The sequence below is a fragment of the Felis catus genome, chromosome D1 (assembly GCF_018350175.1).
Source record: "Felis catus isolate Fca126 chromosome D1, F.catus_Fca126_mat1.0, whole genome shotgun sequence".
NCBI lineage: Eukaryota > Metazoa > Chordata > Mammalia > Carnivora > Felidae > Felis > Felis catus.
The window spans coordinates 98,848,637-98,866,435 of NC_058377.1; the positions used below are offsets into that span (position 1 = coordinate 98,848,637).

General features: G+C 37.9%; 1 protein-coding gene across 4 annotated transcripts in view; it reads right to left on the reverse strand.

The window, feature by feature from the left end:
• CKAP5 (cytoskeleton associated protein 5) overlaps positions 1-17,799 on the reverse strand; it is a 113,183-nt gene that overhangs the window by 78,008 nt on the left and 17,376 nt on the right. Inside the window, exon 1 of one of the 4 annotated variants that reach the window (XM_019812359.3) lies at positions 9,850-9,979. The exons of 2 other annotated variants lie outside the window; for them this stretch is intronic. The gene's annotated coding sequence lies outside the window, so the exon portion shown is untranslated. Of the gene's footprint in view, positions 1-9,590; positions 9,738-9,849; positions 9,980-17,799 lie in introns of those variants that run through there. One more of the 4 variants, XM_019812358.2, reaches the window with a different exon arrangement.

Genomic DNA, 17,799 nt, shown 5'->3' on the forward strand with positions numbered 1-17,799 from the left:
TTAAGAAAAAGAATATCTAACCCAACTGCCTCATGTAAAATTTAAATGCCATTGTGTTATATATTCTGAAATGGCTTCTACTACTTTATTGCCTGAGTTTTTAAAAGTTGGTGTTTATGGTTTTGCTTTCTATTAAAAAGAAAGGTGTGCTTCATACCCAAACTTCCCCAGCCATTGAAATAATGGATATAGTGTTATGTATGTGGCACTGGGGACTCCTGCTCTTCGTGTTGGTCTTCTTGCAGGATTGATATATTAAGAAAAAAAAAAAAGGCCTCATCCGCTAGTTTTCTTCCCTAATTATTTTCATTTTAAAATTAACTTTAGAATTTAATTTTTTACATCTATAAGAAAATCTATACAGTTTGTGAGTTAGGAAGCATTACAATAAAATTGACCCATTGACCTAACACCCAATCTAAAAATTAGAACACTACCATTATTGGGGTGCCTGGGTGACTAAGTTGGTTAAGTGTCTGACTCTTGATTTCAGCTCAGGTTGTGATCTCGTGGTTCGTGGGTTTGAGCCTATGTTGGGCTCTGCGTTGACTGCGCAGAGCCTGCTTGTGATACTCTCTCTCCCTCTCTCTCTGCTCCTCCCCTGCTTGTGCTCTCTCTCAAAATAAATAAATAAACTTAAAAAAAAACAAAACAACAGAACACTACCATTATTATTACTTCACCTGGGCATTTCTTTCCTACTCCATCCTTCTCCCACAGAAGCATTTTCCTGGAGTTCGTTTAGTTCTACGCCATAGTCACAGTCACACATCCCTAAACAACAAAATTAACTGCTTGTTTGTTAGCTTTAGAAAAATATTATCTGTGTGTTGTCTTCCATGACTTACTTTTTTCATTCAATATTTCATTTGTAAAATTCATCCGTGTGTGTGTGTACTATAGTTCAAAACTACTCAAAATGTGGTACAAAGGACTGTACTGGATCACAAACGTATCATTCAGAGACAAGTACAGAAATGGAGATAGTGGTTTAGAAACTGCCATAGCACCTAACTTCTTTTATTATGGTGGTTTGAGGATCTGAACAAAGTTCAGCAAGGCTAAAGTATAAAATGCAACACAGAAAGTAAAAGGATATAAAGTCAGGCTAGAAAGTAAGTCAAGATCAGACCCTGGAAGATCTTGTGAGCAATGTTAAGGAATGTGGACTTTATCCTAAATGTAAAACGAAACTTTGAAGAATTCTAAATAGGAAATATTACATATGCTATCGAACTTGCATTTTTTTGAACATTTTAAAAAATGTTTTATTTATTTTGAAGGGGGCAGGGGCAGAGAGAGAGGAAGACAGAGAATCCCAAGCAGGCTCTGTGACATCAGTGCAGAGCCTGATGCAGGGCTCGATCTCATGAAGCATGAGATCATGATCTGAGCTGAAATCAAAAGTCGGATGCTTCACCAACTGAGCCATCCAGGTGCCCCCAAACTTACATTTTTTGAAGACCGTATGTTGTACATGTAAAAAGCAATGTAAAGAATGCTTTGGAAGGCAGTAACAATGGAGAGAAACCAGTTAGAATACAGTGATCTAAATCAAAGATGATGGTGGCCTGCACCTGAGGATGGCAAGACTATCCATCTTTCCTTCTTAAAGGTAAAATGGAATTAATACATATGCATGCCACTTTGTCTTAAGAATGTACAAAAGCGGGGGGAGGAGGCCCTGGGTGGCTCAGTCGGATGAGCATCTGACTTTGGCTCAGGTCATGATCTCACGGCTCGTGAGTTTGAGCCCTGCATCGGACTCTGTGCTGACAGCTCAGAGCCCAGAGCCCCTGGTTTGGATTCTGTGTCTCCTTCTCTCTCTGCCCCTCCCCTGCTCATGCTCTGTCTCTCTCTCAAAAGTAAAATAAAAACATTAAAAAAAATAGCGTACAAAAGGGGTTCTTTTTTGTGCCATAGGCCTCTGGTAAAGTCACAGACACCTTCTTCAGAATATTTTTTAATGCATAAAATAAAATATGTAAGATTATGTCAAAGAATTTTGAAACATAATTGTTAATTACATTTTATCCAAATATTTACTTTAAAATGTGAATGACATTTTACATGAACTTCTCCATACATTAAATAAAATGTAGCAGCAGGTGTATTACTATAATTACTATAATTTTGAAGTTATATTGGACAAAAATATTTTGATATACTATATCACATAATGTGATTATGAAAATTACTTCTATTGGTAACAAATACACAGGTCATTCTAACATTATTGTGGCTTATGGCCTACATTCTTCACTGAAGAAAATGCTAAAATTTCAGTTAGATGGTTAGTAGGAATAAAGATGCAATTATTTTTCCTTCCAAGTTCATAGAGTCCCTGAATTTCAACCCCAGGTTAAAATCTCTTGGTCTACACAACCTTCTAAATCTTATGGTCACATGAAAGCTCTTTACTTTCAAAGACTTTAGGGCACTGTTTACAACAGTCCCAAAGTCTCTACCTAAAACAGTTACTACCAATCTATATTTCAATAATACTTTATATTTTACAAGTATTTTTACAATAATTTTCTTATGTGAGGATCTAGTGAGGAAGATATTTAATTGCTTCTATGCATTTCACAATGTAAATGCAAGCACACTGTTTTATTACCTTATTGGGTTTTCTTTCTTTTTTCTATTATTCTAAGTTATGAGCTCTTTCTTCCTAACCTGTAAGATTCTCTTGAGCAAGAACTTTTTGTCTTAATAATCTCTATCCTCACAATGCTCAAAGAACAACATGGGATAAAGCGAATATAATTATCCTCTTTTTTTTTTTTTTCAACGTTTATTTATTTTTGGGACAGAGAGAGACAGAGTATGAACGGGGGAGGGGCAGAGAGACAGGGAGACACAGAATCGGAAACAGGCTCCAGGCTCCGAGCCATCAGCCCAGAGCCTGACGCGGGGCTCGAACTCACGGACCGCGAGATCGTGACCTGGCTGAAGTCGGACGCTTAACCGACTGCGCCACCCAGGCGCCCCTAATTATCCTCTTTTTACATATATGGAAATAAAGGTTCAATGTCTTACCCAGGTCACTTAAGTAGGAGAGACTGGCCTAGAAGAGATTTCTTGAATGCTAGTTTGGTGAATTTCTTAAAATTTATCTACATATGGTTTCTAGACGATCTATAGTGAAAACTATTCAACCTTTATAAATAATATGATTTATTTTGGTGATTACCTAACCCAGTTCTTTTTTTTTTTAATGTTTTTATTTATTTTTGAGAGAAAGAAAGAGGGTGAGCGGGGAGGGGCAGAAAGAAGGGAGACACAGAATCCAAAGCAGGCTCTAGGCTCTGAGCTGTCAGCACAGAGCCTGATGGGGGACTCGAACCCATGAACTGCAAGGTCATGACCCGAGCTGAAGTCTGACGCTTAACCAACTGAGCCACCAAGCACCCCTTACCTAATTCAGTTAAGATATAAAGACAAAAAACAAAGAAAAGAAAAGAAAAGAAAAGAAAAGAAAAGAAAAGAAAAGAAAAGAAAAGAAAAGAAAAGAAAAGAAAAGAAGGAAGGAAGGAAGGAAGGAAGGAAGGAAGGAAGGAAGGAAGGAAAGAAAGAAAGAAAGAAAGAAAGAAAGAAAGAAAGAAAGAAAGAAAGAAAGAAAGAAAGATAATATAAGAGTAAATGAGCATAATGTGAAAAACAAGTTTATTTGACTCTTTCAAAAGGACATAGGTAACTTAGAGAAATTTAAAATACAGTTAGCTGGTAAGGGGGAAATCATCCCTAATCAGCAGCTGCCTCTAATAATCAAGCCTACCTACCCAATTGGGCCTTAAAACACTGTTAACCTGCCTTTGGATAAGAAAGGAATGACTACAGTTTTAATTGTAATTTGGGATTATTCATGCAGTCCAACCCTTACCCCTGAAAGCTCTTATTCCATTGAGAGATGGCTCTACTAACTGATCAAAAAACAAAACAAAACAAAACAAAACAAAAAAACTTTCCTTGAGATTAATAAAAAACAAAAGGATGCTAGACTACAATGGCTACAGTTCATATTCATTCTAAATTTCTATAATTCTGCAACATTTGGGGAAGTGGTCTTTAAAGTGACCACTGCTTGAAAGCTGAACTCTGCAAATTTTAACTAGTCATTGTCACAAAGGAAAATAAAAACCTTGCGAACATCCAGAACATATACAGGAAGTAATGAAGAGGAACCTCAGAGTCAGCATAAAATAGAACACATGTAAAATTAAACATAACGATTTCATGAAAAGTCACATAAGTTAAAGGCCTGAATGATTTCTTTAGAGGAATGTAGTACTGTTTTCAATATACACAGCAAACTGAAACCAAACTAACATTCACAATAGCCAAAGAATGGGAGCCATCCAAATGTCCATCCATTGATGAATATGGAAAATCCACACAATGAAATATTATTCAATAATAAAAAGAAATGAAGTACTATAAAGAACTCCTAAAACTCAACAACAAACAACCCAATTAAAAAATGGGCAAAGGGGACACTTGGGTGGCTCAGTCAGTAAGGAGTCTGACTCGATTTTGGATCTGGTCATGATCTCACAGTTCCTGAGATGGAGCCCCATGTGGAGCCCCACACCTGCTTGGGATTCTCTTCCTCTCTCTGCCCCTCCCCTGCTTGCTTGCACACACGCACGTACATGCTCTCTATCAAAAGAAATTAATAAACTTAAAAAAAATTTTTTAATGGGCAAAGGACTTGACTAGACACTTCTCCAAAGAAGATCTACAAATGGCTAATAGGCACATGAGAAGATGCTTAACATTACTAATCATTAGGGAAATGTAAATCAAAATTTTAAGATTCCACCTCACATCTATTAGGATGGCTACTATCAAAACAAAACAAAACAAAAAGACAATTGTTGGCAAGGATGTGGAGCAACTGAAACCTCTGTACACTGTTGTTAAGAATATAAAATGGGGGGGGCACCTGGGTGGCTCAGTTGGTTGGGTGTCCGACTTTGGCTCAGGTCATGATCTCACAGTTCGAAGAGTTCGAGCCCCATATCAGGCTCTGTGCTAACAGCTCAGAGCCTGGAAACTGCTTCAGATTCTGTGTCTCCCACTCTCCCTGACCCTCCCCAGCTCACATTCTGTCTCTCTCTCTCAAAAATAAATAAACATTAAAAAAAAAAAAAAAAAGAATGTAAAATGGTATAGCTGCTGTGGAAAACACTATGGCACTTTTTCAAAAAATTAAAAACAGAATTACCATATGTTCCAGCAATTCTACTTCTGGGTATATATGCCCAAAAGAATTGAAAGCAGGGTCTCAAAGACATATTTTGTACACCCATGTTCATTTCATAGCAGCATTATGCACAATAGCTAAAATGTGGAAGCAACTCAAGTGTTCATCACTGGGTGAGTGGACAAGCAAAATGTGGTTTACACATACAATGGAATATTATTTAGCCTTAAAAAAGAAATAATTCTGACATATGCTATAATCTGGATGACCCCTGAGGCCATTATGCTAAAGTGAAATAAACCAGCCACAAAGATCATTCCACTTAAATGAGACAGTCAAAATCAGAGAGACAGAAAGCAGAAGGGTTTTTGCCAGTGAACAGATGGATTGGGGTATGTTCAATGGGTGTAAAGTTTCAGTTTTCCAAATGAAAAAAAATTATGGAAATGGATGGTGGTGATGGTTGAACAACATAATCTGATATGGAATCTGATACCAGTGAACTGCATACTTAAAAATGGTTAAGATGGTAAATTTTATGTTATATGTATTTTATCACCTTGAAAACATTATACTAAAAAAAGTCAGTTTCAAAGAACCACATATTGTATGATTCCATTTACATGAAATGTCCAGAATAGGCAAGTCTATAGAAGTAAAAAGTAGATCAGTGGTTGCCTACGAGTGAGGTGTTTGGGGCTATCAAAAGGGTAATGGCTAAAGAGTGTGGGATTTCTTTTATTTATCTATCTATCTATCTATCTATCTATCTATCTATCTATTTCTGAGACAGAGATAGAGCATGAGCAGGGGAGGGACAGAGAGAGAGGGAGACACAGAATCAGAAGCAGGCTTCAGGCTCTGAGCTGTCAGCACAGAGCCCGACGCGGGGCTCAAACTCACAAACTCTGAGATCATGACCTGAGCCGAAGTTGGTCGCTCAACCAACTGAGCCACCCAGGCGCCCCAAGAGTGTGGGATTTCTTTTTGGGGCAATGAAAATGTTCTAAAACTGTGGTGATGACTGCACAAATCTAGAAATATACTAAAAGCCACCGAATTGTACACTTCAAAATGGGTGAGTAATATGCAAATTATATTTCATTAAAACTGTTTAAAAAAAAAAAAAGAAACTAACAAAGTTTACTAACAGAAGTCCTTAGGAGATAAGAATGATTTGTTGGGGTGCCTGGGTGGCTCAGTCGGTTAAGTGTCTGACTCTTGGTTTCAGCTCAGGTCATGATCTCATGAATCGTGAATTCAAGCCCCACATCGGGCTCCACGCTGATAGTGTGGAATCTGCTTGGGATTCTGTCTGCCCCTCTCCTACTCACGCTCTCACTCTCTCTCGCTTGCTCCCTCTCTCCAAATAAATACATAAACTTTAAAAAAATGATACGTTAAAGCTACTGATCATTTTACATGTGCATATGTTGGCTGCAGAGGTTAAGAGTCCTTTCTAATAATAAGGAATTAGTCTATTCCAATTTTACCTAAAGTATTCACATTCACTGAATTTTCCTATGGGTGCCTAAGTTCACAGGAGTACAAGTAAGAAGTTTAAACAAATAATCATAATACAAAATATATTATGTGTGGAAACTGCTTTAAGCAAGGGATAAATAAGGATTATGGGAGTTCTAAGACAGGATTAAAAAAAAATTTTTTTTTTTTAACGTTTATTCATTTTTGAGGGAGAGAACAGAGCATGAGCCAGGGAGGGGCAGAGAGAGAGGGAGACAGAATCCGAAGCAGGCTCCAGGCTCTGAGCTGTCAGCACAGAGCCTGATGCAGGGCTCGAATTGACTGTGAGATCATAACCTGAGCCGAAGTTGGATGCTCAACCGACTGAGCCACCCAGGCCTCCCTAAGACAGGATTAACCACCAGTAAGTGAGGTATGGTCAGCGAAAATCTCACAGAAAGGATGGTATCTGAACTCAGTGATTAATGAAAGGTGGGATTTCCAAAAAAACAGACAAACAAACAGAAGTAGAAGAGCAGATATTCTAGGCTGAGAAAATAAGAAAGGGAAAGTCTTAGAGACAGAAAAGTACAGAACATGTTCAAAGAACAATGAATGGCTCCATTTACCATAGTCTAAGACCAGAGAGGTAGACGAGGGTCAGGTCATGTAGAATCTTGAATATTAAGCTAAGCAGCAGATGCTGATGACTGCAGCAGGGCAATGACATAATCCTATCTACTTCAGAAAGATAAATCTATGTAGAATGGATTGGAAGGGAGAGAAAATAGACTCTTGCTAGAAAATTATCACAGTACTCCAGGACAAAGATAAATAGGAGCCAGAATTAGGGGTCTTAGGACTGGAAAGGATGGGCAGGGGAGACTGAAGGGAGTTACATTAAAGAAGGAGAATCCATAAGCCTTAGCAAATAAGGATGTGGGAGCAGTTAGAGTCTAGTAGGAGGATCCAGTCCAGGTGACTGGGAGAACAGTAGTGTCAATGACATAAAAATGTTGGGAGTTCTGTATTGTTTATTTTTGGGGAATGGAGAAGAGGTGAGGAATATGATGAGTTTAGTTTTAGACTTGAGAAATATGATCTTCAAGTGACTGAAAATGTGGCACCAGGATTAAACAGAGGATTCTGAATTTTATAAACACAGACATAGGAAACCGAGTTGTCATTGCATAACAAGGTTTGATGCTTTAAGAGTAAATAAAACTGCCAACAAAGAGAAGCATTAATAAAATTAATTTGAACTATATATGATGCTTGCTATGGCTCATTCAATCTAGTCATACTACAAACGTTCATAACTTTCAATTATTCAGAGCTCTCAGGAGCCTTTACAACTAGCATGAAACAGAAGCAAAGGCAAGGAGGCCAGCTAAAATAAGTCTATTCCACGGAAATATTATAATCTTACATATTACTGTATCTAAAACATCTTCCAAAGAGCTCAAATACCACATAATCCACACTGCTGCTGAAAAGGTTTAGATGTAATTGTTTATTTTTAGACTAGAGATTAAGAAATGTTTCCAAGGTCATATTAAAGGTAGAACTTAGAATAAATTTTGAACCGATTTTTCAGTTTAGTATTCAATTAAATACAAATTACCTATAAGTATATATTATTATAACATATAGACTCAAGCAATCTGCATTTTCTCATTCATCAATCAGCTAAAAGTAAGGCACCAAGAGATCAAGTCATGAGTAATGTTAGAGCTGGGCCTACAACCTAGATCTCCTTTCTCTCAGTCCACCAACTTGGCCATACCATTCATGGGTCCAACTGGAGTATCCTTTCAAGTTCCTCTAACTTGACAGTCTATAAGAATGATCATAAAGCTACTAAACAGGCTGTTTCAGCTTTCTACTTGGGAAGAAGCCATGGCAGTGAAACCATTTTATGGCTAATTCCCAAGCTCTTGACCTACAAAAGCTCTTCGCTATCACAATACACGAGATCTGGATCTGATTACCATTCCTGGACTCTCACTTCTGGTTAAGGAAATGCTACTGCAGAAGCATAGAATAAGTGTGAGGGAAATTTGAAGAAAATGTCCACTCCAAAAGCAACTCCTTTGAATGACCAATGAAGTATGATAATAGACTCAAACAAAAAAACAAAAAACAAACAAAAAAAGAAAGAAAAGAAAAGAACTATAAAACAGGGAAATAGGGATAAAACAGAATACACAGGCAAGCCCAGAGAGCTTTACTCAAACCTTATATAGAAAGGACAAATGGATTAAAGAAGCATAACGATTATGTAACTGTCATAGAAAAGTTAAGATTTTTATTACTTGGCCAACCCAGACAAAAGCTCATCTCTAAGTACCAGTAACAAAAAGACAAACCCTTCCCCCTAAATTTAAAAACCTCACTGCCCTCAGGTAATTCCCATTAACAAGGACAAGTGTTACCCTCTTGCTGGAGTATTCTCCAGAAATCTGAACTGCTTCACTAGCAGTTATCTCAGGAAACTTGGGTGTGCTTGCTGTCCTAGTCCTGGGATGGTAGCCTCTCATAAATTCCTTCTGAAGGGGAAGGATAAAGAGCTGTCTCTGAGCGATCTCTTACACATCCTGCTATTCATATCAGCAGGACAGAAGATTAACTGAACTCTCCGGAGCAGATGATCACTGTTAATGTCTCCAAAAGAGGGACCCACAGCAACACAGGCCTCTGGGGAGTTGGAAAGCTAAAACCTGGCTGTGAATTAGGTCAACTTGGAGAGTTACTGCTCAACTCTACCAAGGTACCTGAAAATCTAATGCTTACTCATCCCTAAACTACCCAGGTCTCCAAATCCCAGGCGAAGGACCCAAGGCCCAGGACACTAGATCCAGCTCCACCCATCCAGCTCAATGGGGTTACACTCGAGTAAAAGCAAACCTCTCCTCACCGCAAGAGGAACCAGGCTGGGGCAAAGCCGGGTCGTGGACACAGCTCAACCACTGCATATCCAAACAAGCACCCTAGGGCCGCTGTCACCACCCAGAAGTAGAGCAGATGCCCCAGGCTTTAGCTCACTGCAGCCGGCATTGTTTACGCTCTTTCGCCACCTAAGCCTCTGATAGGCCAGGAAAGTCCCCTGCACTGTCCACCAGGACTTCCGGCACGGGCACGGGATGCTTGACCCCCGCCCGCAGTTTGACACTTACGCTCCCTGGGCAGGGAGAGGTCTGGGGGCCCTATGGTCCGAGCAGAATCAGCAGGAATACCCGGCGGGCCGTGGCGGCATTGGTGCGGAGGGCTGCTGAGAAACGCCTCCTCCAGGGGCGGGGCCCAGAGCTCTCTGTCAGAGTGCCCGCCCCACCTTGGTGCCCCTCCCAACACCCACTGAAGGCTTAAAGGAGCCGCATCTTAGTCCAGAGGTCTGCAGGACTCAGGGTGCTGCTTCTAGCCCACAGGGTTTTCAAGACATGAGGCAAAAGAAGGACCAACTAGAAAGACTCCTCCCCGGTTGGGTGGGCCTCTTTTTTTGTTGGCAACACAGGCAACGTTCCCGAAACAAAGGAGGTGACCAGTTCTTATTATCACAATCCTAATCCCTCCTCCAGGGATGGAAAAAAAAAAAAAAAATTGCTGCAGGCAATAACCAAAGTATCTGGGTAAATATATAGCCCCCATTATGTAAGATGCTTATTCCATTAATTTGAGCAGTTAGTGTTCTTCAAACGGCAACTGAAAGAACCAGAAAGGAATTTGGGCAGCCTGCACTGATTCACCACCTCACCCTTTCTCTACCACAGGGGAAATCCCAGACAATGATAGAAGATGGGTAGGAAGGCAATAGGAGGAGAAACGGAAAACATTCTCCTTCTCGTGAGCAAAATGTGCCAAGAACTGGCACAAGAATTCAAAAACTGACCAAGAATTCATCACATGTCCACGCACATGAAGAAGAAATTTTGCACACAAATACAATTGTGATGTGCAGCCATGCAATTTAATATGAAGAGTTCTTGAGAAAACTGTAGTAGAAACTGGATTAATATCTCTGGAGTTAAGTAATGGTCTCTGAGCCCTCCATAGGTTATCAGTGGGTTTTAACTTTCTTTTCATAGGAGGAATTTTTCCTCAATCTCAGTTTACAAGGTTCGACTGCATTTTGTGTCTCATACTGTCAGGAATATATTAAGCCTATATTAGCTGAACAAACATACCTTATTAAAGCCTTAAACCACCACCAGACAAGTATGGGAATCAATTTAGTGAGGCAAAAGACCATTTTTTAAGTGCCCTAATAACATCCTCCATTTCAAACATGGGTTCAAGTGAAAATCTAGATTCCAAAGGACAGGCAAGACTGCTCTGCTTACTAGGGAACAGACAGGTTACTTCTATTCTGAAGGTCTCTGAAGGTCTTAGAGAATTCTAGGATCAGGCTGCCAGTAAGAGAAATGGATTCAGATTAGAATAGTCTGATTTTCAACTGCCAAGAAAATCTCACTTTAAAGTGCATTTAACTGTAAATGATACTTTTGAATTAGGTAATTAAGACCGTTCATTCTATCCCCAGGAAGCATATCACACTATTCTGAGAGTAATGGTTTGCAGATCAGCCTCCCCATTAGATTGTGAGCAACTCAAGGGCAAGGGCTAGAATGTATCATAATCACCCTTTTCTCCCAGTGTGATACAAAATGAATATTCAATAAATATTTATCACAAAAATTATGACCAACACTTTCTTTGATACAGGAGTCCAGACAACCATCAATAAGCATAGCACAGTGAATACAGGTGTGCATGCACACACACAAATGGCTAACACCCAGTGCTATGCGTGTTAGTGAATTAAAAATTTAGAGAGAAAAGAAATCCACTGACTGTAGAGCTCGATCTCAGACATGAGAGCTCAAGATTATTATTATTATACAGATTTACATCTGTCTCAAATACACATTTTATATAAATATTCCTGAATAATTCTTAGATATTTTACCAAATACAGTCTAAATATAGGCCATCTTATTTTGGTTACTGCTTTTTTCTTTACTATACCATGAAGAGAGTAAACTGGATATGTAAAACCTTTACAATTCAACTACCAGTTAGTAGTCTTCTCCATAACATGGGAATGTGAAACTGTTTAGGAAATGATTTGGTAAAAATTATATACAGAACATAGGAAAATGATAACAATTCATGCATTAGGAAGGTCGAGTGCGAGAGAGGGGGGGCGCCTGGGTGGCTCAGTTGGTTAAGCGACTGACTTCGGCTCAGGTCATGTCTCACTGTGTGAGTTTGAGCCCTGTGTGGGGCTCGTGCTGACTGTGTGGAGCCTGCTTGGGATTCTCTCTCTCTCTGTACCTCCCAACTTGTGCATGTGCTCTCTCTCTCTCAAAATAAATAAATAAACTTAAAAAAAAACTTCAATCCACAAGCATAATTTAAAAAAAAACAAAAGGAAGGTGGGATTTCTTGTGCTTTTAAAATATCTTTTTTCATCCCAGGGTTTGGGGATTGAGCCCAACCTCTGGCTCCATGATGAACGTGGAGCTTGCTTTAAGATTCTCTCTCTGCTCCCCTCTCCCCTGCCCCCATACTCTAAAATAAAAAAGTATATCTCTTTTTTCACTGTAACGTTTTTTTCTCTGTAACACATTAACATAGAAAACTATTTAATGTGTGCATAACCATCAACGCAAAAGGGTTGTTTGTTTTTAAAGTTTTATTTAAGTATCTCTACACCCAACATGGGGCTCGAACTCACGACTCTGAGATCAAGAGTTGCATACTTTTCTGACTGAGCCAGCCAGGCACCCCAGGAAAAGGAAGTTTTAAGCATTAACTGGAAATTTTCATTAGATCATATTTAATGAAAGAAAGAAGCCAAGTTAGTGACTAAGAGTATGGACTCTGGAGATAGAATGCTAGTTCAAATCCTGGTTGGAACCATTTATTAGCTGTGTGGCTTTAGACAAGCTGCTACCTTTCTGTGCTTCTGTTTTCTATATGTAAAATGGGAAAAATAATAATATCTACCTCATTAAGTCATTAGGAGAATTAAACCAGATAAGTTTATCATATTTATAAAGCACCTAGGACAGTGCCTATAATAAAGTGCTATATAGAAGTATTTGAGAAATAAAAAATATAATGTTCAACAAATACTGTCTACCTTTTCTGTCACATTCCTTTTAAAACTAAAAAGCAAATGCATACCATCAACTGCTCCCAGCTCTCTGTGTTCCCAGCTGTCAGAAAGAGATAATAACTCAGTTTTAGAGAGGGAGGAGAGATTCCCCAAGCTGAGAGCTTTCAAGTAAGGTTTATTAAGGTATAACTTACATAAAATAAAATTCACTCTTTTTAGTACATAGTTCTAGTTTTGGCAGTCACAGAGTATCACCACAATCAAGAACATCTCCCTTAGCCCAAAATATTTCCCGGTGCCCCCTTTGTAGTCAACCCCTCTCCCCTAGGCAACCACTGATCAGTATGCTGTTCTACAGTTTTGCCTTCTGCACGATGCCATATTAAAAAAAAAAAAAATCATACAGTGTGTAGTCTTTTGAGTACGGCTTTTTTCATAATACAATTGAGATCATCCATGCTGTTGCACAGATCAGCAATTTGTTCCTTTTTTATTGCTGAGTAATATTCCCTTATATGATCTAACACATTTTGCTCATCAATTTTACCAGTTACCAACATGTGGTTTGTGTCTAGCTTTCAGCAATTGTGAAAAAGACTACTACAGATTTTTATACAGACGTAAGTTTTCAGTTCTGTTGGGCAAAAACCTAGAAGTGGGAAAGTTGAGTGGTATGGTAAATGTATGTTTAATTTTATAAGTGCCAAAATGTTTTCCAAAGCGGCTATATGAACCACTCTGCAATCTTCCTCCACCAGCAATGTCTGAGAGTTCAAGTGTAACTGTATTATTACGTAGTACTAATTTCTAGTATGGCTCCATATTTTTATACCTATGAATTAAAGCCAGTTTTTTCTGCAATTTAGTTTTAATGGTTTGTAATGTCCTCTTCCATTTACAAACCAGTCGTTGATCATTTGGTATGAATCTTAGATGCTACTTTATTAATACTTTCAAAGGGGTAGATCAATGAAAATTAGTCTTTCAAATCCCATCCAAAAGCAGTCAAATTTGGTCATATTATCTGGATCAACAAGCTACAAGGCTAAACAAATAGTACTCCTAGTAAGCAGAACAAACCAAAGCATATATTATATATCTGTCAGTTTAACTGGTTTTCCAACATTCAGATGGGCTTATCCATAGCCTAAGTAAAATTCCTCAACAATCTTATTACATAACAAGTCATATTAAACATGTTTATCAAAATATAATTCTCTTGAGTAGGAAACAAAAAGAAGCTTCAAGAAAATATTTTAAAACTTACAATACTTGTCCACTATTTCAAAAAAAATGCTTTAAAAAGGAGGTGTGGAATTTTTTTGTAATTGTTGGTGAGCATGGAGAAACTGGTACATCCGTTTTGGAAAATATTTGTATTAACAACCCATTCCCAAGAGAACTGAGAGCACTACGTCCACACAAAAACTGGTTCATAAATGTTAATATCAACATTATTCATAATAGCCCCAAAGTGGAAACAACCCCCAAATCCACCAATTTATGAAAGGATAAACAAAATGTGGAATATCCTATCCATACAATGGAATATCATGCAGCCATAAAAAGGAATGAAATAGTATTATATGCTATTAACATAAGTTAACCTTGAATACATTATGCTAAGTGAAAGAAGCAAGGCACAAATAGCCGTATGTTGTATGATTCCTTTGGTATAAAATGCACACATCAGGCAAATCCACAGGGACACAAAGTAGAATGGCGGTTGCCAGGGGCTGGGGTGGGTAGAATGAGAAAGAGGGAATGGGGAATGGCTGCTAATGGGTATGAAGTCTCTTTTTGGAGTGATGAAAATGTGCTGGAATTAGATACTGGTGATGGTTGCACAACCATGTGAATATGTTAAAAAGCCACTGAATTGTATGTACACATTAAAAGGATAAATTTTATGGTATGTGAATTATATTTCAATTAAAAAACTCATTGACAAGAGAATGGATAAACAAGCTGTGGTATATTCAGAAAAGATATTATACAGTAGTGAAAACAAATGAAGACAACTATTAGCAAAAACCTGCATGAATTTCACAACCCATAGCTAGTACTAGAGAGCATACAGTATGATTACACAAACCCAAATATACTGCTTAGGAATGTATACATTTTTTTTTAATTTAAAAGAAAAGTATAAGGAGGATAATGCCGAAAACTTAGCATAGTGAAAAAAGCAGGGAATTAAACCCAGGATGCAATCCAGGAGGACTGCACAGGATATTGGTAATGATCTATTTCTTAAACTGGGTGGTAGGATGATGGGCGTTTCTTTTTCAAATTTATAACATAAATAATATATATTTAAAATATATTAAATACTCCAGGAGTTTAAAAATGAAAGAAAAAAAAAGCTCTGCCTCTTGTTAGTAGGATTTTATAATTTAAAAAGTTACATTCCATAGTGTTCAGGTAGAAGTGTAAGAAGGCACTTTTTTTTTTTTCCAATATGAGAGGAGCACTGGGCTGGAAAGAAGAAAATTTATATTCCCAAATCCCTGTTCTACCATAAGTTTCTACCATAAAGCTGTGAAACTTTAGGAAGGTCATTGAATCTTTGGAGGCTTCAGTGTTGTCATGCATAAGACAAGGAGTTTGTATTAACAGCTCTCCCACCTCTAAACTTTTGAGACCATGCTCCATAACCACTATTTGTATATAATAAACAACATGCTTGCAATTCCAAGTTCTTCAGTACTAAGATATCTGCAGCTAATGTTAAATGTTTGGAAAGTGCTTCTACTTCAGTGGTAAAATCTCATAGCCTCATTCTCTTTGGCCCTTGGTTAAATTACTACAAAGGGATGGTAACGGTTGTACTGATAATCCAAAACCACAGTTTGCATACATGTGGATTCTACCATCATTTTCCCTTTCCAGGCAATCTCACCCTGGTAGAATAGATTTTGTCCCCAGGCCAAAAAGAAGGGATTCACACAAGCCACTCAAAAAGCACAATTTTAATCACCAGTCTCTTATGCCTGGCAAAGAAAGTAATGTGGTAAAAGATAAAAACACTGATTCAAGAAGTCAGGAATATGAACTATATTTCCTTCTCCATATACAGAGTACTGGGAAGGACAGTTTCTGAGTCATCTAGTCACATCTAGCACAATTTGTGGCACCAAGAAGTCAGTATCACTTTCAGAGCAGGCCTTCCCTCCTATGGCTTCTACTCAGGGCACCACACCCAGTTAAACATTCTACTATCAACCATCACTCAAAGGGGATTTAAAAGTGATACATTAAAAGCCCAGGAGAGATGGCTTCACTGGAGAATTCTATAAAACATTTAAAGACGAATTAACACCAATCCTGAAACTCTCCCAAAAATTTGAAGAGGAGAGAACATTTTCAAACTCATTCTATGAGGCCAGAATTACCCTGATATGAAAGCCAGACAAAGACACTGCAAGAAAACTACAGACCAATATTGTTGATAAAATACTGATGCAAAAATCCTCAAAATACTAGCAAACTGAGTCCAACAGCACATTAAAAACATTATACACCATGCCCAAGTGGAATTTATTCCTGGAATGCAAGAATGGTTCAACATACCAAAATCAATCAACATAATACACCATAACTCATTACAAGAATGAAGGACAAAACCCACATGACCATCTCAATTGATGCAATAAAAAGCATTTGACAAGATTTAACACCCTCAATGATGAAAACACTCAAACAAGGAATATAAGGAGACTACCTCAACATAATAAAGGGCATTTATGAAAAGCCCATAGCTAACATCATACTCGGTGGTGAAAGACTGAAAGCTTTTCCTATAAGATCAGGATACCTACTGTAGCCATTCCTATTCAATACAGTACTGGAAGTCTTAGCCAAAAGAGTTAGGCAAGAAAAAGAAATAAAAGGCATCTAAACTAGAAAGGAAGAAGTAAAATTATCTGTTTGCAGATGACATACTTTTATATGTAGAAAGCCCTAGAGACTCCACAAAAGAAAATCTGAGAATAAATGTATTCAGCAAACTTGCAGGATACAAAACAACACACAAAAACACATTGTATTTGTATACACTAACAATGAACAATCTGCAAAGGACATTAAGAACACAACCCCACTTAAAATAGCATCAAAAAGAATACAATGCTTTTGGTTAGGAATAAACCTAACCCAGGAGGTGAAATTGAAATTAAAGAAAATACAAATAAATGGAAAGACATCTCACATCCATGGATTGAAAAACTTAGTTACTAAGATGTCCATACTCCTAATAGACTCAACACAATTCCTATCAACCCCAACAGCATTTTTTTGCAGAAATAGAAAAATTCATCTTAAAATTCATATGGAATCTCAAAGGACCCCACATAGCCAAAATAATTTTGAAAAAGAAAAACACTGGAGGACTCATACTTCCTGATTTCAAAACATTACAAAGCTACAGTAATCAAAACAGTGTGGTACTAGTATACAGACAAATAGACCAATAGAACAGAAAACCCAGAAATAAACCCTCATGTGTAGGGTCAAGTGATCTTTGAGAAGGGTGCAAAGGCCACTCAATGGGGACAAAGCAGACTCCTTATGAAATAGCACTGTGAAAAAAATGGATATCCACATGCAAAAGAACAAAGTTGGGACTCTTATCTCATACTATATACAAAAATTAATTTGAAATGATTAAAGCCCTAAGTGTAAGATCTGTAACTATAAAATTTCTAGAAGAAAAACATAGAGGAAAAGCTTCATTACACTGAAATGGGCAATGATTTCTTAGATGTGATACCAAAAGCACAAGCAACAAAAGCAAAAAAGACAGTTGGGACATCAAACTTAAAAACTTTTGTGTATCAAAGGACACAACAGAGTAAAAAAGCAACTTACAGAATGGAAGAAAATATCTCCGAATCATATATCTGATAAGGGGTTAATATCCAGAAGACAGAAAGACCTCCTACAACAACAAAAACCCAAATACCCCACCTAAAAAAAAAATGGGCAAAAGAACTGAATAGTCAGTTCT